Here is a 24,460-nt window from a genome sequence, read left to right as displayed (position 1 = left end):
CCTCCATTAAGAGGGCCCGAACCTGGGTAAACATCGTGTCCCCTTTGTCTCCTGTTACCTTCGATCCTCGGACGCATAGTTCGGGACCCCCTACCCGAGATCGACCGGTTTTGACACCGACATTGGTTCTTTCATTTGAAGTTCCTTTGTGTTGTCGATGGAAGGATCGATGGCTCGCCTCGTCATCAACGACAACATCACCTCTGGAAGGGCCCTAGCTCCAGGACAGGTCCTCCAGCTCGGCGGTTTTACCGTGGGCGCCTACTTGGCCGTTAAGCCAAGGGCAGACCCCACAATTGCCAAACACCATCTCTGCATCGGCCTCGAACACTCCGAAAAGATGGATCTGGCAGAGGTCTCGACCCTGAACGAGCTGCTAGATCGCATCGCCGCCCTGGGGTCGCAATAGACTATGATCGGATTGGGCTTAAACCCGATCAGAGGGAAATCAAGTCCCCGCCGATCACCCATATGGTAGCGGTCGTTGAGGAACAAGTCGAGACTACTTCTCCCCCTAAGTTAAGAACCAACTATGTTCAGATTTCTGAGCCCTTCGAGCCGGATACCCATCTTCGGGAAGAGATCACATGTCCTCCGAACATAGAATCAGGCGTTGAGCCCAAAAATCACCAGGACCCTCCTGATCCTGGACTAGTGACCTCGGAGATTCTTCAAACTCCGGATCCAATAGTGGGCCAGGGTTCGGATTTCAGCCCACCCACCCACCACAAGCAATATTCCCAAGCAATTCAGGTACTCCAAACGTATGTGACCTACTGTATGTATGACAGCAACCTCAGGAAACGATCCATCACTTCTGGGCCAGGTTCCTCCTTGTTAAAAACAAGATTAAAGATTGCTGCGACGACGACGCAGTTTTAGTTTTTTGCCGCAACTGTACGGACGAGGGAATCCTCAATGCCCTCAACCGCCGCCACATACTGCATTTTGCAGATTTGGCACACATAGTACAGAAGTACTACGCAATGGAAAGCGCTTGGAAAGCCCAGACAACCCGGTGGGAACCTCCTGCCTTTAAGCAGCCCACCGGATGGGCAAAAAGGATGCACCCTTACGGGGCACCCGATCATGATCCTATTGACAAGAAAATCAAGCCCTTCACGGGGCATAGAACTGTCCTTGACGAATTGCTCGACAAACCCTGTCAGATAAACACGACGTTGAATACCGAACCAACACATAGCCTTCGGGCATGTTGGGTACTCCGGCAGGTGGCTAAGAGCAACGAGGCCATCCTCACCAGCACTACCTCAGAGAAGTACTCTTCGGAGGATGATGACCTCAATGTCTTTACGGACTTCGAGACCTTTTCTTCAAATAATCGGCGCACAAGGCCGCTCCGCGACCTCGCTGAAGTCAACCAAGTAGCTGCAATAAATCCTTGGATCGATACGGCAATAACTTTTACTGCCAATGATGAACCAAGGGCCCGATCAGTCCGAGCACCAGCCGCTTTGGTCTTAAACCCAATTGTGGATGGCTTTTGGCTCACCAAAGTGCTCATGGATGGCGGCAGCAGACTGAACCTCATCTACGAAGACACGCTCGATAAAATGCAAATGGACAAGAGTCGCATCGAGCAAAGCAGTACAACCTTCCGAGGTATTATCCCCAGTCGAGAAGCACGATGCTCGGGCAAAATTAACCTTGATGTAGTATTCGGCACGCCGGAGAACTATAGGTCCGAAGAGTTGCTCTTCCACGTGGCACCTTTCAATAGCGGACATCACGCCCTGTTGGGGTGAGACGCATTCACACGCTTTCAAGCCATTCCCCATTACGGGTACATGAAGCTCACAATGTCAGGGCCCAACGGAGTTATCACTATCACCAGTGATCTGGATATAGCACTCCCCGCCGAAAACAAAACTGCATCCCTGGCCCTCGAGGCACTATCCGAGGCCCTCGTGGCCGAGGAGCTAACCACTCTGCGTTCCACAGTGGACAGAGACGACGTAATCCTCGATAAGAGACCTAAGTTCACTTCTTTCATGTCAGCAGACGAAATAGTCAAATTTCAAGTCCACCCGACGGATCCCAACAAGACAGCCTCCATTGGAGCACAGCTGGATCCGACGGTCGATGCCGCCTTACGTGCGTTCTTGCGCGAAAATTGGGACATCTTTGCTTGGCATCCTTCGGATATGCCAGGAATCCCACTCAGACTGGCTGAGCATAGCCTCAACATAATAAAGGGGTTCAAACCAGTCAAGCAAACGCTGCGGCGATTTTCCGAACCCAGACGACAAGCTATGGGGGAGGAGCTAGCCAAACTTCTTGAAGCCGGGTTCATCAGAGAGATCAAACACCCAGACTTGCTAGCAAACCTGGTCATGGTGCCGAAAAAGGATAAATCCTGGCGCCTTTGTGTCAATTTCAAAGACCTCAATAAGGCCTGCCCTAAGGACCCCTTCCCGCTGCCCCGCATTGACCAAATCATTGATGCGACTGCCGGACACGATTCACTGTGTTTCCTTGACGCATACTCCGGATACCATCAAATTAAGATGAAGGAGTCCGACCAGCCCGTAACAGCATTAATTACCGCGTATGGGCCTTTCTGCTTCAACACTATGCCGTTCGGACTCAAAAACGTTGGCGCCACTTACCAATGCATGATTCAAACATGTCTGGAAAAACAAATTGGCAAGACAGTGGAGGCATACGTAGATGATGTAGTCATCAAGACTAAACATGTCGAATCATTGGTGGACGATCTATGCCTCACATTCGACAACCTCCGAACATATGACATACGGGTCAATCCAGAAAAATGTGTCTTCGGCGCTCCAGCCGGGAAACTACTCGGGTTCATTGTTTCCAATAGAGGAATCGAAGCAAACCCAGCCAAAATCCGAGCCCTGCCACAATTGGCAATACCAACAGACCTAAAGGAGGTCCAAAAACTAGCTGGGTGCGTGGCACCTTTGAGCCGCTTTATCTCCAGATTGGCAGAAAAGGCACTGCCACTTTATCGATTGCTCCGACGCGCCGACCACTTTGAATGGACGGATGCGGCTACAGCCGGATTGGAAGAAATAAAAACTTTGTTAGCAAGCAACCCAATCCTTGCTGCACCAAGTGTCGGCGAACCTATGCTGCTCTACATATCTGCAACTCACCAGGTGGTGAGCGCGGTACTCGTCGTCGAACAAGAGGAAGAGGGACATAAATTCCCACTCCAAAAACCAGTATACTATGTATCGGCGGTCCTTACACCGTGCAAATATCGATACCCACACTATCAAAAGATAGCGTATGCGGTCTTCATGGCATCCCGGAAGCTGCGGCACTACTTTCAAGAGTGTTCGATCACGGTGGCATCCGAAGTACCACTCAATGACATCATAAATAATCGGGACGCCACCGGTCGCATAGCCAAATGGGCCATCAAACTCTTACCATTTGAAATAGCATACAAGCCACGCCGAGCTATTAAATCTCAGGTGTTGGCCGACTTCGTCGCCGAATGGACGGAAGCAGAACTCCCTAAAGAATAGAACACATGCTCCAACTAGGTAATGTACTTCGACGGCTCTAAAATGTTAGCCGGATTGGGAGCCGGTGTCATCTTAACTTCCCCTACAGGGTACACAGTCCTCTATGTATTACAAATAATGTATACGGACTTCAACAACGCAGTGGAATACGAGGCACTACTGCACGGTCTCCGAATGGCTGTTTCCATGGGCATTCAACGCCTAGAGGTGCATGGGGATTCGAACCGTGTAGTATCCCAAGTAAATGGAGAATTCAATGCAAAAGATCCAAAGATGGCAGCATACGGAAACGACGTACTCAAAATATCAGCTCGATTTGAGGGGCTCGAATTCCACCATGTTGCTTGAGACAGCAATCAGGCAGCGGACATCCTTGCTCGAATGGGCGCTAAACGCGACCCTGTCTTGCCTAACACCTTTATGGAAAGGCTTTTCAAGCCATCCGTAGTATGGCAGGACGAGAGCGGAAATACTAGTCCGGCGCTGATCACACCCCCGGAGGCCAAACACGACTCTGATATCATCGGGGTCTCGGGCACCGAAACGATGCCTTCCGCCCATGAAATCATGGCTGTAATTGCTCCATGCACCGAACCCTTCTTAGCCTACCTTAATAGGCAGGAGCTCCCTGATGACCAGAATGAGGCCCGTCGCATAGTTTGACGCTCTAAAGCCTACAAAAGTTCATGAAGGAGATCTCTACAAGAAAAGTACTACTGGAGTTCTTAAAAGATGTATCTCCGAAGAGGAGGGACGGCAGCTCTTGGCCGAAATACATGCTGGTCTTGGTGTCCATCACGCCGCAGCTCGGGCCCTCGTAAGTAAGGCCTTCTGTACAGGTTTCTTTTGGCTAACAGCCCGAGCAGATGCACAGGCCCTTGTACAGCGTTGTGTCAGATGCCAGCTTCTCGCCAATGAAAGTCATATGCCGCCCACTGCCCTTAGAACAATCCCCATTACTTGGCCATTCGCGGTCTGGGGGCTAGATATGGTCGGACCCCTTAAAGGGGGAAGCCATAAGAAGAAATATTTGCTGGTTATGGTGGATAAATTCACTAAGTGGATAGAGGCCAAACCAGTAAATACGACTGAAGCTGGGCCGGTGATTGACTTTATATCCGGCGTTGTACACCGTTATGGTGTCCCGCACAGCATCATCACTGACAACGGTTCTAACTTCACAGCCGATGAGGTAAAAAATTGGTGTGCTAACCTGGGCATCAAGCTCGATTACGCCTCCGTATATCACCCTCAAACAAACGGTCAGGTCGAACGGGCTAATGGCCTAATAATGAGCGGCATCAGACCCAGACTAGTGCGATCCCTACGGGAGTCAGATAAACACTGGGTCAAGGAACTCGATTTCGTACTCTGGGGACTGCGGACCATGCCCAATCACACGACACACACCCTTTTTCATGGTGTACGGCGCAGAGGTTGTCTTGCCCTCTGACATTATTCATGACTCACCTCGAGTACACATGTATGAAGAGAGAGAAGCCGAGCTCGATCAACAAGACGACCTAGATGTCCTAGAGGAGGAGCGCGATGTTGCAAAAGCCTGTTCCGCATTCTATCAACAACAGGCTCGGAGATATCAAAGTAGGGAAGTTCGGGCAAAGACTTATAATGTCGGTGAGCTCGTTTTACGCCTCTCGGAGAAGAAAAAGGACAAGCTCAAACCAAAATGGGAGGGTCCCTTCATTATAGATGAAGTTCTCACTAGAGGAGCCTACCGCCTTCGCAATGCATCGGATAATCGCTTAGAGCCGAATCCATGGAACGCTGCTCGGGTCCGAAGATTCTACGCATAAGTTCGGCCATACTTCTTTTTCGTTCCTTTTTTCTCCTCTTCATTTAGTTTTTGTTTCCTCGTTTTTATACGATTTCCAGGATGTGTCCAGATAACCCGAACACTTGAGGGGTAAAACATCCTAAAATGTATACACCCCACCATGACTAGGGGCATCTTTCACCGAAGCTTATTATTCTTCCGAGCTTGGAGCTCACAATGTATATGTCGTTTGCTCATATGCACCCCTTTTTGCCATCATATGCACCTCTATGACTTAAGTTTTTGCCAAGCTGGGTTGCCTTGCTCCTGTGTTTATGCCCTACGTTCCCGATTGTTCGGCTAGGGCGTAAAGGGAGCACCTCTGCTATAGTTACAAACGGGTCATCCGGACATGTACCTCAGATGGGTGAAGCCGAAAGCTAGCGTTCTTAAGAGAATAATTGGTCAGCAATCAAACAACAGATTGTTACATTCTTGTAACCACTCTAACACTGCGGGACAGTTTTTCCGTATTATGGACCAAAGCCCTGGCACGCACAATTACTGCATGCCAACCCAAGGAAAGGAACCCTTAACGGAACTATTCTCCTTGGAAGATGTTTCTTACATATGTAATATAACATACATCATGAACTAAAAAAATTTGTCTGTTCGAACACAATGACTGGGTTGCCTGGTTTCTGGACATAGTGAATGTTTCTTTTCATTCCAAATAGTATCTGGAAACACTCCACCATTTTGGTTGGATGTTAAAGCCGAAAGCCTGCGATGACAAACTTTTCACATGTTCGGATAAAGGTACAGGTTGATCATAACATACTCTAATACATTCAATCATATACCTATTCCTTATCTATTCCATCTATAAGACTGTCTAACCTATAGTCTTCCTGCGAATACTTCGCAGCTATCATTACCTGGTCATACACCAAACTCACTGGAATCTCTTTCCCATCTGGTCCCTGTGTTCCCACTCGGGCCATATGATTTGGATCTAGCTTGGGGAAGCGTGTTTTCACCATGGCCCAGGCTTCTCATGCGCCTTCACGGCAGGCGGATGTCTTCCATAGCTCAAACCGGCGCTGGGCACCTTTGAACAGGTTCGCCAAGCCCTCCATACTATCTGGAGGGGTATCGGACGGCCATAAGGCCTTGATCATACTCTTCATGGCTTTTTGGGCCCTAGCATGTACCACAGACAGCTCCTTCAGCACGTCACCTTGGAATCTGAATACTTCTCCTTCCGGTCGACCAGTTAACAGGCCTGCAGCAATAGAGTCATGACGTTCTGAATTATGGACTAAAACATGAGCCCCTAGGGTGGTCCTAAATAAGAAAGGAAGACACACCGAATATGCCGCCCTTCAGCTTCTCGTTTTCTTTCTGCGCGGCTGATAACTGAGCCTTAAGCTCTCTATCTCTTCGAATTGTTTGTCTTTTTCCTCCTCATGTTTTTTCTTCCCGGATGCGCTCATTGCGGTCTTTTTCATTTCCGCCAGTTCGACGGTGACAACATTCAGCTGCGTTTGGTCTGTTTTCAGCTCCTGGACTAGCGTAGTGTTCTCTTTAAGGACCTGCAGGGTGTATCGATCCTTAAATCGGTTTGCCTCACCGCTTCAAGTCTCGGGGGCTACTGGCATATGACTATTCAAAATTGCATAGATGTTTACCTGTATGTCCTTTGAGAACAACTGAGTGACTCCGGCAAGTCCGTCTCGAGCAGCTCGGATATATGCATCCACCGTGCTGAGTGCGGTAAACTCTTGCTCGAAAAAGGCCGGAGCGCGCATGGCTTCCTTCAGTCCATGGTGATTCATCATGCTCTCCACTTCGGAATTCATGACAGATACGTCATCCGAATCCTCATGAGGATTCGAAACTGGCATTGCATCGGTTCTCGTCCTAGTTGACGAGTCCGGCACTGGATTGGCGGACATTCGGCTAACAGGGCGTTTTCCCACCATCTGCCGCGTGTTTCTCCTAAAATCAAAGATAAAAAGGAGACTTTAAACAATCCGGACTCATGCCTAGGCATTTATTAAGCGGACATACCTCTTGGAAGATTGTGAGGTTTCTGCAGCGCTCCCGGTCCCCTTTCATTTTGAACGGCTGCCCTGCGTAGGGGCCGCCCTTGAGGAGGTACGGTCTGCCGAGCGTTGATCCTGTTAAAGTCCGGAATAGTATAATGAGCAAAAGTGCAGATAAGGGTTTCTTTTAAAGAGCTCTCCGAATACTCACGATGCAGAAGGGATAAAGGCGGGGGTAGTCAGCGGTGATAGCCACTTCCAAGCCGTCAAGGCTCGCTTGATAAAATACCCCATCATCGGACTCTATGTATATGTCCGGATCCTCGCAAAAGCCAGGGTCTCCTTCGCGGCTATGATCCTCTGGCTGTGGAGCAGGACAGTGGACGTCCTCGGTCATCTTCCTCCATGACTATTTATGGCAACAAAGGGCAAATTTGATTAGCATACCGTGACAGCAATAAAACGACACGGATAACCGAGGTCTTACCCATTCAATAGGGTTGTACATGGAGTAGCCTTCCTGGCAGTTTAAGCGGAGGAAATCTTCTTTCTCACCCTTATGCAGATCGGCCAAGATTGTGGCCAGTTCGGCTGGGGTATCCGGACCCTTCCGTTTGTAACGGGACGCGTCATCTTCTCCATTGTAACACCATAAGGGAGTTACTCTGGATTGGAGAGGCTGGACGCCCCTCTTTATTGCAATAGCCATGACCTCGACTATCGAGAGCTTGGTGTGGGCTAGCAACCTGACCTTGCTGACCAACCTCTTTATCTCCGCACTGTCTTCTTCCTTGGGACTTCGGGGACGCCAGTTAAGGCGCTTCTTTAAAGGGGCACAGGAAAATTCAGCAAGGCCACGTCGGACTGGGTCCGGCAGTGGGACGTCGTCCATGTAGAACCATTCCGAAGACCACTGTGGGTATACCTCTTTGGGAGTTCCAATGAGGTATCTGGATCCGGCTATGCGCCATACTTCGTGTCGGTGTACAAAAGTAGGGGCTCTCCTTTCGAACCTTTACTTGTGCACGGGCAGTCAGAGCCACGCGCCACGGCTGCACTTGGCAAGGCAGGGGAGGTGAAACCGAAGCCCAAGACAGCCAGAGCAACGCCAAGGCCAAGACCACAAAGAGCAGAGAGACGAAGCAGGTTCCCCCGGCAAGACCCTTGCCGGGGCAGCCTCCGCGGCCCCGGCAAGGCCCTTGCCGGGGCGGCTCATCCAACACCAGCGGAGCGCACCACCCTTGAGCCCACGGTCTCCAACACCATCAACCACGTTGGGCCAAGGCTCAGGAGGCACCTCCATGGTGGCATGCAGATCTTTGTGAAGACAAGGAACACTCAAGATCAGATAAGGATTGGAAGACGACGGCCCTCGGCAAGATCCTTGCCGAGGAAAACCACAAGACCCCCGGCAAGACCCTTGCCGGGGACAACTGCGCGCCGCGGCAAGACCCTTGTCGGGTCCCCCGGCAAGGCCCTTACCAAGGACGCCAGCAGGGCCACTGCCAGGTCTGCACCAGCCAAGTCTCCACAGCCGTTCGCATGCAGCTGCCAGCCCGACCAGTTGGGCAGGCAACTGCGTGGCAACATGCAGCTTCCAGGCCAACTCAGCACACGCCTGCGTGGCAGCATGCAGATCTTCGTGAAGGCTCCACCACCGCGCCACCTCAGTTGCCTGCCTGCCTACATGGCGCCGCATGCATCGCTGGACAGGGCGCGTGTCGAAGCAAGGAGGAGCGGCGACGGACGGGACGGGCCTCGTTCCCGTCCCCGATAAAGCAAGGGGGCACCTAAGCGATGCATTAAATGCATCCTGTCCTGTAATACGAGCGATAAGCTCATAGCACTATAGGCCTTTCCACCTCCTGTGTGCCACTGTGGCAGCCCCTTTCGACTATAAAAGGAGGCCCATGGCATACTGGAGGGGGATTCGGCTCTTTTGAACCACGCAGCCACCGCAGCTAGTTCAAGAGCTCAAGAACTCTCTGAAATACAGCCACCAAAGCAGGACTAGGGTATTACGCATCCTCGCGGCCCGAACATGGGTAAATAATCCTTGTGCTGAATGTTGATCCTGCTCTTCTCACAACCCTGTGTCCCGGCAACCGTAGTAGCGATTCTTGTGATCCCATAGGTGTCGTTTCCCACCGACATCTTTGGCGCGCCAGGTAGGGGGCGCAATTGTGAGAATCTGGTCTAGTATAGCACGTTCTGCATCGACATGGCTTCTAGAGGAGAAAACGGCGCAGCCTGCGAGCACGAAGGACACCAGCGCGGCGACAGAAGAAACGCTAAGTCATTCAGAGCCTTGAGCTATTTCCTTTTGTATATAAGGTTATCGTCCTCAGAGATCCTGCCTATGTATGGAAAACCTGCACGCAAAGGAGGCCTCCCGTGATTGGCAACGCCCTTGTTCTGTTTCGAGTCCGCTCGACAGCTCAAGCAGCCACGTCGAGAGTGGCGGGGTAGCCTTCCGCACCTGGCAACGCTCTCGATTCTGACTCGAGTCAAGCTCGACAGTTCGGGCGGCCGCATTAAGGGCGGTAAGGTGGTTCGCCTGGCAGCAAGCACACCCGGCAGGCCACTGGGGACCCGTCCCCAAGATGCCGCCCTGGGTTTACGCGTCGGCAGGCCTACCTAGTTACATAGGGTGGACATACAAAGGAAAATCGAACAGGAAAATAACATGCGTAATGTCGAAAGTACTACAGAGTTATATTACATCAAATTGTTGCCGCGGTTCTAACTAAAGATAGAAATTGTCTTGGTCATGAACCTACAGCGGCGGTAAGAAACGGGGTGCCTAATCCCGGCGCTGGCCCTCCACCCTTTGAATTCCGTCGATGAGGCTACTTGATAAGCTCCCTGAGCGGCGCGAGGTCAGTACCCTCCGGCAAGCTCTCTAGCGCGACGTCGAAGTCAAGTGTGGGGTTCCAGTACGCCACCTTGGTGAGGACCTTGGTCATGGCGCCCCGACAGAGCCTTCGGTTCTCGTCGGCCAAAGAGGCCGCCATGTTGGAATGGAACTTCTCCAGGGCCCCGAGAACACCCTTGAAGAACATAGTCAGCTTGGCATTGGTGGTCCCGCTGCGCTCCGGGGCATACCTCGCGTTTGGCATCCCCATGGCGGCCAGCTGCGCGGTGATCCTGCCGGCGACATCCTCGAGACGGCCGACCCAGCGGTTGTGACCGGCCACAACGTCTTGGTGGTTGACGGCCTCGTTCTTCCGCAGCTGCTTCTCTGTCTCGAGGTTCTGGGTCAGGGTCCCCTTCCGGGCCTTGGCCTCCGACAGCGTCCTCTCAAGACCCTCCAGCTTCAACCTGAGGTCCTTGATGGAGTTATTGGCCTCGGAGAGCTCCCCGGCCCTGCTGTCGGCCGCGCCCTGCGCCTCCGTCAGGGCGCCGTTGAGCGTGTCTTTCTCCTGGGACAGCTTAAGGGCCTGCTCCTTCAGCCCGTCCCGCTCCACCTCTAGCTCCTTCACCTTGTCAGCGTGAACCAGAGCCTGGGCATCGAGCGTCTCCTTGTGCCTCTGCTCCAGCTCGCAAGTCCGCTACAAGACGAGCTTCCCCACCTCTTCATCCTTGCCGTGGAGCATGGCGGCAAGCTTCTCCTCGAGCGCGGCAAGGTCCTCCTCCTGGGAGTTCAGCGCGGCCTCGTGCTGGGTCCGGGCGGCCTCGGCGGCGGCGGCCAAGTTCTCCGCCGTCTCTTGGGCCTTCTCGATGTCGGCCAGCTTCATGGTGAGCTCCACATCACGCTTGGCCAGCTTGCCCTGGGCGACCTTCAGTTCCTCGCGAGCCTGGCGGAACCAGTCCTGCGTCTCGATGACACACTTCTGGAGGTCCGCCTCCGCCTTCTCCGCCACCGCCATCCTGGATTTAGCTTTGTCCAGGCGGGCACGGTGGAGCGCCTGGAGCTTCCGGAAGCTGGAGCCCATGGCCTGGAGCAGCCGCTCCTCCTGGGAGCCGTCGCCACCAACGCTCGGCTCATCGACGACCCCGAGCCCGGCGGCGGCAAGCACTTCGTCGTCGAACACTTCTCCCTCGATGGGGGCCCTGGTGCTCGATGTGCCTGGAAGGTGGACGAAGAGGTCGTCGCTCACCTTCAGGTACTTGCCGGAGCCAGAGGCAGCGGAGGAGGAAGGCTGGTCATCGACCACCTCCTCCTCGGCAGCGGCCGTGTTGGTCCCTCCGGCAGGCCCCTTGCCGGCCTCCCCGGCAGGCCCCTTGGCGGCGTCCTCCGCGGCGCCCCTGGCGTTTTCCTCGGCGGCGATCTTCTCAGCCTCCGCTGCGGCGTTCTTGGCGACGTACTCAATAACAGTGTCCAGGTCCTCCCGGTCCGCTGAGGGAGGATCTGGATGTCAAGAAGAGGGTGAGGTGAAGCCAAGACCAAGAGTCATAAAAAAAGAAAAAAAAAAGGAGAAAGAATAGGGCGTAAGGCCAGGAACATACCAGCGCCGGGCTGGGAAGCAGAAGCCCCCTCCCCGCCAGCATTTGGCGCCGAGGTGAAGCCACCAGCGCCCAAGTTCTCCTCCTCCTCCTCCATGTGCGTGGGCTCGGTACTTGGCGCTCTTGCTGGGGACGCCCCTCGGGGCGGCGTGGTTGATGGGGGCGGCGTGTTGGGAGTAGCCCTCTGTCGCTCCTCCTGCTGCTGCTCTCCTCCTGCATACGCGGCAAGGTCAGCGCAAGGCATTGTACCCCTGACACATGTCGACGAGGGGTGAGTGATGAACTTACGCTGGGGGCTGCTGTCAGGGCTGCTCAACACTACTAGTGGCGCCCTTGAAGCACCAGCTGAGGGCTGGCCGCCCGCCAAGGCCTTGGCCCTCTTCACTCTCTGGGCCAGCGTCTCCGCATCCCTGCAAGGATGAAAACTAGTCAAGACATGCGGCACGGACTGAGGAAACAGAGATGGCGAAAAGGAGCAAGTTGCTTACTCGGCATTCATCTCCTCCTCTGTTGGCTTGCTCTTCCTCCTTGGGCTGAGGGACCCGTAGTCAAAGTTGACCTCCGTGCCGGTGTCTGCCGGAGGAGGGGAAGAAGGTGGAGTCAAGCTATGCATGGTCGAAGAGGAGGCAGTTGCCTTCTTCTTCGCCACTGCGGCCTTTGCCAGCTTCCTTGCCGCCGCACCCCGGGTTTGGCGTGCGGACCCTTCCTGGGCCCGCTGCGGTGGGACGGCTTTGCCGGGCCGGACCGGCTCGCCGGAGATGGCCCGCCGCAGAACTCGCCCACCTCCCGTGGCCAGAGGGTCGACGGCCACGACCTCCTCCTCCTCCTCCGACGACGACGACTCGTCGGCCGCATCTTCAACAAGAGGAGCCCCGGTGCCAGCGCTGCTGGCCTCCCCAGTGGCCTCCACCCATCGGGCGAGCTCCTCCTCCTCCGCGGCCGCCGCGGCTTTGTCCTCCACGCCACCAGCGCTGCCGGCCTCCTCGACAAGTTGTGCCTCCATCGCCCTGGCAGCGATGTAGTCCAACTCCGCCTGGGTGGTGTCCCGGATGAGCCGCGGCTCGTCGGTGACGTACCCCTCGTGCAGGGCGTCGAAGAACTGCCACGCCTGGATATCCTCCGGTTCGACCCAGCTCGGGTCAGGGCCATGCGCGTTGTAGTCCGGCATCATGGCAATGATGCAGTCCGACGCGAGTTACTGCTCAGCGGCGGCCCTCGCAACCTTGCCGGTCTGATCGACCTCACCGTTACGGCCCACATCGACCTGGAAAAGCTGCTGGCAGAAGTGGGCATGCCCCATCACTATGAAATTGTGGTCGAGGCCGGGGCGAAGCCGCATGATGTCAGCGGCGTTCGTGAAGAGCCAGGCCGGCCTCCCCTTGTTGTGCAGTGGAGCGATCCGGCGGCGTATGAAGTCCGCCCCGACCATCTCAAGGGTGAGACCGGCCTCGGTGAGCCGAAGGATCCTAGTGGTGGCGATTGTGAGCTTCTCGTCGTCGGCATCGACGTCGCTCCAATCGCTTCTGCGGACCGGCGGCGCCCGGCGAACTTCGCAGAACACCGGCGGGTCCTTCTCTTCGATCCAGCACCACCGGGGCCGCCACTCCTCCCACCTCTCCTTCATGGCGCCATCCGGGTACGCTCCCTTGGACCTTGGGATCCAGGTGATGCAACCGGAGATGGTGCCCCCCGTTTGGATCTAAGGGAAGAAGTAGTGGCGGAAAAGCGTCGTGTTGGGGTGCACCCCGGCGAAACCTTCGCAAAGGTGTGCGAAAAGGGCCATGCATGCCACAACATTTGGGGTAAAATCCAAGAGGCAGAAGCCAAAGGTGTGCATGATGTCGCTAAAGAAATCGGAGAAGGGAGGACAAAGCCCGCAGGAGAAATAGTCGACAAAGAAAGGGTACCGATTTGGGGCAGCCTCGGCGCAGTTGGCGGGGATGACGCGCGTGGCTGGGTGCCCCGTCTTCTCTCCCCCCATCTTCACCCCCCACAGGGGCTTGAAGGCTTCCCGGAGCTCGAACACATCAACTGTCGAGGGGAAGTAGGCGGACTGCGTCCGCTGCACCGCCAGCGCACTCTCCGGCGGCTCCGTCGCTCCGGCATCCTTGGCCACTCCCTTGCCCTTGGTGGATTTGGGCGCCATGGTGGCTGGGGGAGGGGGGCAAGAAACATAGGGTGGCGGGAACGCAACGGCGGTGACAAGAGCGAAGCTTAGGGAAGAAGAGGAAGACGAACGGAGGCTTCCGAGATTGGGATTGCGCGGAGGGTAAAGGAACAGTGCGCCCACGGTTATCCCTTTTTATGGGGAAGGTGCGGGTCGCGCTGCCCATTTACTGCGATGTGACGCATGCGTGCGGGAACTGCCCCGCGCATGACCCCCACGTCACGCACGACCCTCCACGTCACGCGCGGGTCGTGGGAAAAAAGTTTTACCACGGTAAAAACCGTCCCGCCTGCCCGCGCACCGTTTTGGGCCTGGCCCAACAACGTGTCGCGCTTATGTGTGGCCCAGGCCCGGGGGCTCCTGTCGGTGTACAAAAGTAGGGGCTCTCCTTTTGACCCCTTTACTTGTGCACGGGCAGTCGGAGCCATGCGCCACAGCCGCACTTGGCAAGGCAGGGGAGGTTAACCGAGGTGAAACCAAAGCCCAAGACAGCCAGAGCAACGCCAAGGCCAAGACCACAAAGAGCAGAGAGACGAAGCAGGTTCCCCCAGCAAGACCGTTGCCGGGGCAGCCTTCACGGCCCCAGCAAGGCCCTTGCCGGGGCGGCTCGTCCAACACCAGCGGAGCGCACCACCCTTGAGCCCACGGTCTCCAACACCATCAACCACGTTGGGCCAGGGCTCAGGAGGCACCTCCATGGTGGCATGCAGATCTTTGTGAAGACAAGGAACACTCTATTGGAAGACGACGGCCCTCGGCAAGATCCTTGCCGAGGAAAACCACAAGACCCCCGGCAAGACCCTTGCCGGGGACAACTGCGCGCCGCGGCAAGACCCTTGCCGGGTCCCCCGGTAAGGCCCTTGCCAAGGACGCCAGCAGGGCCATTGCCAGGTCCGCACCAGCCAAGTCTCCACCGCCGTTCGCATGCAGCTGCCAGCCCGACCAGTTGCCTGCCTGCCTACATTGCGCCGCATGCATCGCTGGCTAGGGCGCGTGTCGAAGCAAGGAGGAGCGGCGACGGACGGGATGCGCCTCGTTCCCGTCCGCGATAAAGCAAGGGGACACCTAAGCGATGCATTAAATGCATCCTGTCCTGTAATACGAGCGATAAGCTCATAGCACTATAGGCCTTTCCACCTCCTGTGTGCCACTGTGGCAGCCCCTTTCGACTATAAAAGGAGGCCCATGGCATACTGGAGGGGGATTCGGCTCTTTTGAACCATGCAGCCACCGCAGCTAGTTCAAGAGCTCAAGAACTCTCTGAAATACAGCCACCAAAGCTGGACTAGGGTATTACGCATCCTCGCGGCCCGAACCTGGGTAAACGATCCTTGTGCTGACTGTTTATCCTGCTCTTCTCACAACCCTGCGCCCCGGCAACCGTAGTAGGGATTCTTGTGATCCCATAGGTGTCGTTTCCCACCGACACTTTGGCGCCGTCCACTTCAAATATGGAGCCTCCTCAATGGCGGGGGACGAATCAAAAGAATTTCCTCCATAGTTCAAAATGGGCCTCAATGCCTAAGAACGGTTCGCGGAGGGCAACGAAACCTAAGATGTGTAGAATCGAACCTGGGGTAAGGTTGTGCAGTTGGATGCCGTAAAATTCCAGTAAGCCCCTGAGGAAGGGATGGATTGGAAATCCTAGGCCCGCAATAAGAATGGGACGAAGCACACCCTCTCCTCCTTGTTGGGGTTGGGGAAATTCTCAGCCATCACATCGTCACCGATTGAGGCCAATCCCGCTCTAATGGAGACTAGATCCGTGAGGGGAAGATAGCCCTGCGTCTGGAGTCGACTCAGCTGAAGATGAGGCACTAAAGAACTCTGCCAATCACCCTCTCGAGGTCCATGGGGGCACGAAGAGGAGCCTGGAGCACTGGCCATGTTGGAAGGCCTTGTTCGTAGCTAATCTTGACGGTTTTTCCATTGCGCGATGTAGATGCCATTTGGGGATCTAAGTCTCCTTATATATATGTCGTCCGAGCGTGGTGAGGGGCTTATTTGCAAAAGATCACGAACCGTTCGTATTCATTCGGCGCACGGAAATCGAGGCGACCACAGAAAAGAATCATAAAGGCAGCACATCGAGGTCAGAGCCAGACTGTCGTCAATCCGAAGTATAAATGAAGAACCCGCCTTGCAAAGCCGAAGACATAAGCCGGATACTACATCGTCATTGAAGGCAAGTTCAGGGGCTACTGAGGGAGTCCTGGATTAAGGGGTCCTCAGGTATCCGGGCTATGCAACATGGGCCGGACTGATTGGCCGTGAAGATACAAGGTAGAAGACCTTTTCCCGTGTCTGGATGGGACTCACCTTTGCGTGGATGGCGCGATTGAGTCTGGATGCATAGTTTCCTTCCTGTGTAAACCGACTCTGTACAACCCTAGGCCCTTCCGTGTCTATATAAACCGGAGGGGTTAGTCCGTAGAGGCCATCAAAATTCACATAGGCTAGACATCTAGGGTTTAGCCATTACAATCTCGGGGTAGATCAACTCTTGTAACCCCTATACTCGTCAAAGTCAATCAAGCAGGAAGTAGGGTTTTACCTCCATTAAGAGGGCCCGAACCTGGGTAAACATCGTGTCCCCTTTGTCTCCTGTTACCTTCGATCCTCAGACGCACTGTTCGGGACCCCCTACCCGAGATCGGCCGGTTTTGACACCGACAGACCCCGCTGCCGCGGGAGGGTAGGAAAAAAGATGCCATGCAAGTTCTTTCCATAAGCATGTATGACTATTTACGGAATACATGCCTACATTATATTTATGAACTGGAGCTAGTTTTGTATCGCCCTAGGTTATGACTGTTAAATGATGAATATCATCCAACAAAATCACCGATCCAATGCCTACGACTTTTCCACATGTTGTTATTGCTAAGTTACTACTATTGTTGCTACTGTTACACTTGCTACAAAATCATGCTATCACTGTTTGCTATATCATATTATTGTGCTATTGATCATATTGCCACAGATATTTAATCTCCAGGTTTGGTTGAATTGACAACTCAACTGCTAATACTTACAAATATTCTTTCGCTCCCTGATACGTCTCCAACTTATCTATAATTTTTTATTGTTCCATGCTTTTATATTATCATTCTTGGATGTTTTACAATCGTTTTATAATAATTTTACATCATTTTTTGGTACTAACCTATTGACATAGTGCCCAGTGCCAGTTGTTGTTTTCTGCATGTTTTTTACATCGCAGGAAATCAATACCAAACGGAGTCCAAACGCAGTGAAACTTTTTGTGGATTTTTTTGGACCAGAAGACATCTAGTGGGCCAAAGAAGTACCGAAGAGGGAGCCCGAGGTGAGCACAAGACACCAGGGCGCGCCTGTAGGCCCAGGCGCGCCCTGGTGGGTTGTGCCCACCTCGGTGGCCTCCCACACCGCCTCTTTGCTCTGTAAATACCCCAATATTTCAGAAACCCTAGGGGAGTCAACGAAAATCAATTCCAGCCGCCGCAAGTTCCAGAAACACCAGATCCAATCTAAACACCATCACGGAGGGGTTCATCATGCCCATTGGTGCCTCTCTGATGCGTGAGTAGTTCATTGTAGACCTACGAGTCCGTAGTTAGTAGCTAGATGGCTTCATCTCTCTCTTTTGATTCTCAATACAATGGTCTCTTGGAGATCTATTTGATGTAACTCTTTTTGCGGTGTGTTTGTTGGGATTCGATGAACTTTTAGTTTATGATCAGATCTATGTTTTTATCCATGAAAGTTATTTGAGTCTTCTTTGATCTCTTATATGCATGATTGCTTATAGCCTCGTATTTCTTCTCCGATATTTGGGTTTTGTTTGGCCAACTTGATCTATTTATCTTGCAATGGGAAGAGGTACTTTGTGATGGGTTCGATCTTACGGTGCTTGATCCCAGTGACAGAAGGGGAAACGACACGTATGTATTGTTGCTATTAAGAATAACAAGATTGGGTCTATTTTTACATAAATAGATCTTGTCTACATCATGTCATCGTTCTTATTGCATTACTCCATTTTTCCATGAACTTAATACACTAGATGCATGCTGGATAGCGGTCGATGTGTGGAGTAATAGTAGTAGATGCAGGCAGGAGTCGGTCTACTAATCTTGGACGTGATGCCTATATAATGATCATTGCTTGGATATCGTCATGATTATTTGAAGTTCTATCAATTTCCCAATAGTAGCTCGTCTACCCACCGTTTGCTATTTTTCTCGAGAGAAGCCACTAGTGAAATCTACGGGCCCCGGGTCTTTTCTTTATTATATTTGCCTTTGCGATCTACTTTTATTTGCTTTTATTTTTAGATCTATTAATCCAAATTATTCAATCTATTACAACTTTCTCCCGCCTACTTGCCAATTTCTGGCGACGTTGCCGAAAGGGATTGACAACCCCTTTAATACGTTGGGTTGCAAGTATTTATTATTTGTGTGCGGGTGTTGTTCACGTAGTGTTGCGTGGTTCTCCTACTGGTTCGATAACCTTGGTCTCATCACTGAGGGAAATACCTACCGTTGATGTGCTACATCATCCCTTCCTCTTTGGGGAAATACCGACGTAGTTCAAGCCTCATCAAAAGAAATTTCTAGCGCCGTTGCCGGGGAAGGATTGAAATCCCCGTTAATACGTCGGGTTGCGAGTATTTGTTATTTGTGTGCAGGTGTTGTTCACGTAGTGTTGCGTGGTTCTCCTACTGGTTCGATAACCTTGGTCTCATCACTGAGGGAAATACCTACCGTTGTTGTGCTGCATCATCCCTTCCTGTTTGGGGAAATACCGACGTACTTCATGCCGCATCACAAGGAATTTCTGGCGCCGTTGCTGGGGAGACATCATCAACATCTACGAGGATCCTAATCACAAATCTCATCTCCTTGCAATTTACATTATTTGCCATTTGTCTCTCGTTTTCCTCTCCCCCACTTCACAAAAATTTACCATTTTATTCGCCCTCTTTTTTGTTCGTCGTTTTCTCATCAGATCGATTTTTGAGATCAATCTTGTTGCATAGTCACAATGACTCAAGAGAACACCAAGTTGTGTGATTTCTTCAATACCAACAACAATGATTTTATTAGCACTCCGATTGCTCCTCTCGCCACTAGTGCGGAGTCTTGTGATACTAATATCGCTTTGCTGAATCTTGTTATGAAAGATCAATTTTCCGGCACTCCTAATGAGGATGCCGCGTCCCATCTTAACACATTCATGGAGTTATGCGATATGCAAAAGAAAAAAGATGTGGACAATGATGTTGTGAAGTTGAAATTCCGTTTTCTTTGCGAGATCGTACAAAAATTTGGTTTTCTTCTTTGCCTCGCAATAGTATCAATTCTTGGGAAAGTGCAATGATGCTTTTATTACTAAATATTTTCCGGCCTCAAAAATTATTTCCCTTAGAACCCAGATCATGAATTTCAAGCAACTTGAACATGAGCATGTTGCACAATCTTAGGAAAGGATGAAATTGATGCTAAGGAATTGCCCAACTCATGGGTTAAATCTTTGGATGATCATACAAAAAATTTATGCAGGGTTGAATTTTGTTTCTCGTAATCTCTTATATTCCACCGCGGGTGGTACTTTTATGGAAATTACTTTGGGTGAACCCACCAAATTTCTTGATAATATTATGGCAAATTATTCTCAATGGCATACCGAAAGAGCTGCTACTATTAAAAAAGTTAATTCGGTTGAAGAAATTTCTTCTTTGAGTCAAAAGGTTGATGCTCTTATGAAATTGATAGCTAATAAAAATGCTCCTATTGATTTTAATGATGTGCCTTTGTCTACTTTGATTGAGCAAAATAGTGATGCCATAGATGTGAATTTTATTTCACGAAACAATTTCAATAACAATGCTTATAGAGGTAATTTTAATCCTAGGCCTTTTCCTAGTAATTCCTCTAATAATTATGGTAATTCCTATGGTAATCCTTCTTATAATAATAATAATAGGAACACCTCTGATCTTGAGAATAATATTACAGAATTTATCAGTACTCAAAAAGTTTTCAATGCTACAATAGAAGAAAAGATGAATAAGATTAATGATTTATCTAGAAGTATTGATAGAATTTCTCATGATGTAGAAAATCTCAAGATGAAAATTTTTGTGCCTAAGGTTGAGGAATCAATTAAAGCTCTTTATGTTTCTATGGATGAAAGTAAGAAAAGAACCGCTATGCTTAGAGCTAGAAGAGAATTTTTAGAAAAAGTGTTTTCTAGTGATTGTTTTCATAAAAGTGATGAAGATCTTAAAATGATTGGTGTTTCTCCTATTGCTTCTTTGTTTAGTAAAATTAAGATGAAAAAGGGACTGAAGAAGAGTCAACTTTAGCTAGAAGGCGTCTCGATAATTCGGAGGGTGAAAATCTTGTTGAGAAAATTGATAAAAGTGGGTTTGAAGAGGTCAAGACTTTAACTAGTGATGTGCCCACTCTTTTGGATTACAAAGACTTTAATTATGACAGTTGTTCTTTGATTGAGTGTATTTCTTTGTTGCAATCCATGATAAATTCACCCCATGCTTATGAACAAAATAAAGCTTTTATTAAACATATTGTTGATGCTATGATGAAAGCTTTGGAAGAAAAGTTGGAATTAGAAGTTTCAGTTCCTAGAAAATTACATGATGAGTGGGAACCTACTATCAAAGTCAAGATTAAAAACTATGAGTGTTTTGCTTTATGCGACTTGGGTGCTATTATTTCTACAATTCCGAAATCTTTATGTGATGTGCTTGGTCTTACCGATATTGAAGAATGTTCTTTGAATTTGCACTTGGCGGATCTACTATTAAAAAGCCTATGGGAAGAATTAATGTTCACTGGTACAGCGAGGTGCTATACAAACGGTTTTTAACCCCTTTCTGCGACGGCATTTGGAACCGTCGCCTAGTGAGTGACGGCGATAGGGTCGTCCTTCCCACACGACCCAGAAACCATGGGGGATATGCCCTCCTGGCACACACGCTCGACAAAATGAGGTCGTGTGCGACCGGCGAGCGCTCAAATACGGAAATACATATAGTAGACCTAAAAAAATACAATTATACAGGCGAAATTGTTTCCGGTCGCAAGTACATCCCACACAGTCAGTCCCCGCTAAACGTTTCCGTTTGTATGTACATCCCACACAGTCGCTCCAAGGAAAACGTTTCCGTTCACAGGTAAATCACACACAATTTTCCCCGTTAAATAGTTTGTGATAGCGTTGCCATTGCAAACGGTATTAACAATTTTATCGTTTGCGTTATTGAATGCACCACACACGGTGCGTAGAAGAAACTGTGTGGCAAAGGTTGTCCATCACACACAGTTTTTATGTGGTAAGCGTTTACGCCAGGTGGCCAAACGCAAACAGTTTTCGAAAGGATGTCATGTGTGATTGTTCATTAATCTAACACGGTTTATTCCTAGAAACTGTGTGCGTTAATGAATGCATCACACACGGTGTTTTCTCAATAACCGTTTGCAATAGAAAACCCCAATTAGCAGGCTAATTATCTGATTATTAATAATCCATTTATTAATCTAATTGACATTTCATATTAAGCACACAATATATTTCATTTTCATAATTGAAATACATCAGAGTACAACATCATATAGCTTCAGCACTCAGCTACCCCATTACACAACTACACCAGCACCAAGTTTCACATGCAACATCTACAACCTTTTGAAATTAGCATCACAGACGGTACATAGACAGATGTATCTCATCTGGAAAACTGCTGAAGCAGAAGGCGAATATTGAGCCTTCATTGATGTTGAAGGTCTTTGTAAGTTTACGCCAGTGCATGTGGATGATTGACCGTCCATCCTTCATCCTCTTCAGGAACACTTCAATATTGAATCGTGGGTGTTGTATGAATACCTTCCTCGCCTCCTGACCATACAGGTGGTTTGAGAGGTAATCATTAGTGAACTACTTTGGAAAGGCCTGAAAACAAGGATGTGCATAAATATCGTCTCTATATTGGAAATGGGGCAAAGGAATAAAAAAGGCAAGGTATAATAGTTTGTACCATCCTATAGTGAACTGATGTCTTCTTCATTGTCCAGACAAAGATCTTGTTGTTTTTTGTCGCTAATTTCTTTATCCTAACAATCTTTCTGAGTTTCTTGACTTGACTGATATTCATGGACAACTCATTTCCCCATATGCAAAAAGGGTCAAACGGTGGGTCAAAACCTCTGGCAGCAGGACCTACATGTGCAAGACCGAATTGTTAAAAACATAAATATTAGAATGGTTCCTGCAATTGCACAATAATGTGCTATTAGACAACGGACCGTGCACGTGCTAACCTCGATTGTAAACCTCAGTGCTTCCCATTGTTTCCCTGCAACACATATAAGGTAGTTAGTCATCAGGTTAAGTAAGGGTTCGCATGCTATCAGTAAAATATGTTGATGAAAAATAAGCACATTGCAGATTCATCAGATTAATTCAAGCCACATGGAAAACCCATTTATCCAAACCAAGCATGATTAAGAACTAGGAAATATAGCACTTGTATATGTTTCTCATGTATTAAGTGCGGCCAAATTCAATTTATTCCTCACATGCACAACAATACAAAATTCTACCCACGACAATTGGACATCGCATTGTAGAATTGAACCAAGCAGTTAACTAAACACCACAACACATGAACCAAACATTAACTGAGCACCACATTGCACAATATAACATAATCCTAATAGAAGATCTTACAGTTAACCAAACCAAGCATGCTTAACAACTTGGAAATATAGCAATTGTATTTGTTTCTCATGTATTTACTACAGCAAAATTCAATTTATTCCTCACATGGTATACAATAACAGAATGCACCCACAACTATTGAACATCGCATTGCAGAATTGAACCAAACAGTTAACTAAACACCACAACACAAATGAACCAAACGTTAACTGAGCACCACATTGCACAATGTACAACGAAACCAAGCATGCTTGACAACTTGGAAATATAGCAATTGTATTCGTTTCTCATGTATTTTGTAAAGATAAATTCGATTTATTTTTCACATGAAAGACAATACAAAATTGCAGCCTGAAGAATTGAACATCACATTTGCAGAATTGAACCAAACAGTTAACTGAAGACGACAACTAAATAACAAAACAGTTAATAAGTGAGCACCACACTGCACGACATATAGAACATATACACTAGAGCAATAGATTGCATGGTAAAATTATATAGCACAATTCACTAGAATTTGTGAAGGAAAGGCAGGAGCAGCACACGCAACGGGTAAACCGAGCATGCTTAACCGACGTAGCTAGCAAATGGCAAGGTGCTCCTCCAAGATCTGGTGGTCGGCACGAATGGTAGCCATCTCGACCTCATCCGCGCGTGCAGCCGCGATTTGCTTCTCCGCTGCCAAATGCTCCTTGAGATCCTGGCTATACTGCGTGCACCATGGCTTAGGGCGGCGCCTATTTGGTGGAGGGGTCGGTGATTTTGGTGGAAGGTGTTGCGCTCGCACCGGCGGTCGGGGCATGTGGGATGTGGAAGGAGGAGGAGGATGGGGGTCAGGTGTGGATTACCCGCCTGGATAGACGAGGCAGAGCAGCCTGAAGGAGGGTCGCCGGCGAGGAGGCAGCGCTGCAAGCAAGGAGTGAAGGTTTCATCTTGGAAAGGAAGGCGGAAACAGGGGAAATGTGGCTTTTGGTAAGGGGGAGGCGGCGGGGAGGTAGATACTTCCGCATAAGTCGAAATTTTGGAATCGCTTCAGCGAAAAAACCAGCGCGCAAAGTGTCATCAGACACGGTCCCTTATTTAGAACTGTGTACGATATGTCAACATCACAAACGATTCAGATAGCTTAACCCATGTGTGATGAGTTTGAACGTAAAAAATTTTGGCTTGAATTTCCTTGGTTACAGTGGTCATCCACGTCTGTGCATAATTTCGGTACACAAAGAAGACTATAGCACACCCACACTTCTTAATCGAGCAAGTTCAGCAATTAAACAGAGCTAGCTGACCTAAACATTACTCTAACATATTAAAGACCGGCACTCTTAATTAAACAAAACAAAGAGTACTACTACGGCTGGTGCTCGTTGATCTCCGTCGCCGCCTCCATGTCCAGCTCGCGCCCGACGTTCTCCTGGGGAAGGGGCTCCATGGCATCAATTGCACCATACTTGGCAAGCATCTCGCCATCCATGTCTGACATATCTTTGGAATAGGCCACCACGAGCTGGGCGTGGGCGGCCGCGATCTGGGCTTTGGCGGCTCCGTCATGGCAAGGTAAGCCGTGCAGGAACAACGGCGGCACGAACTCTCTCGGTGATTGCCAACTCTTCGGCCGTGGGTTGCCGACCGTTGTCGGAGAAGCGTCATTCGATTTGTGCGGTGATCGCCATGAGCTGGGCGTGGACGGCCTCGACATGGTCGTGGGCGGCCTCCATCAGGGCTAAGGCCGCCGCTACGGAACGGACAGCTGATGTGCCGCTCTCGCCAGTTG

Source organism: Aegilops tauschii, chromosome 1 (genome assembly GCF_002575655.3).
Source record: "Aegilops tauschii subsp. strangulata cultivar AL8/78 chromosome 1, Aet v6.0, whole genome shotgun sequence".
Taxonomy (NCBI): domain Eukaryota; kingdom Viridiplantae; phylum Streptophyta; class Magnoliopsida; order Poales; family Poaceae; genus Aegilops; species Aegilops tauschii.
Note: the sequence above shows the minus strand (reverse complement) of the source record.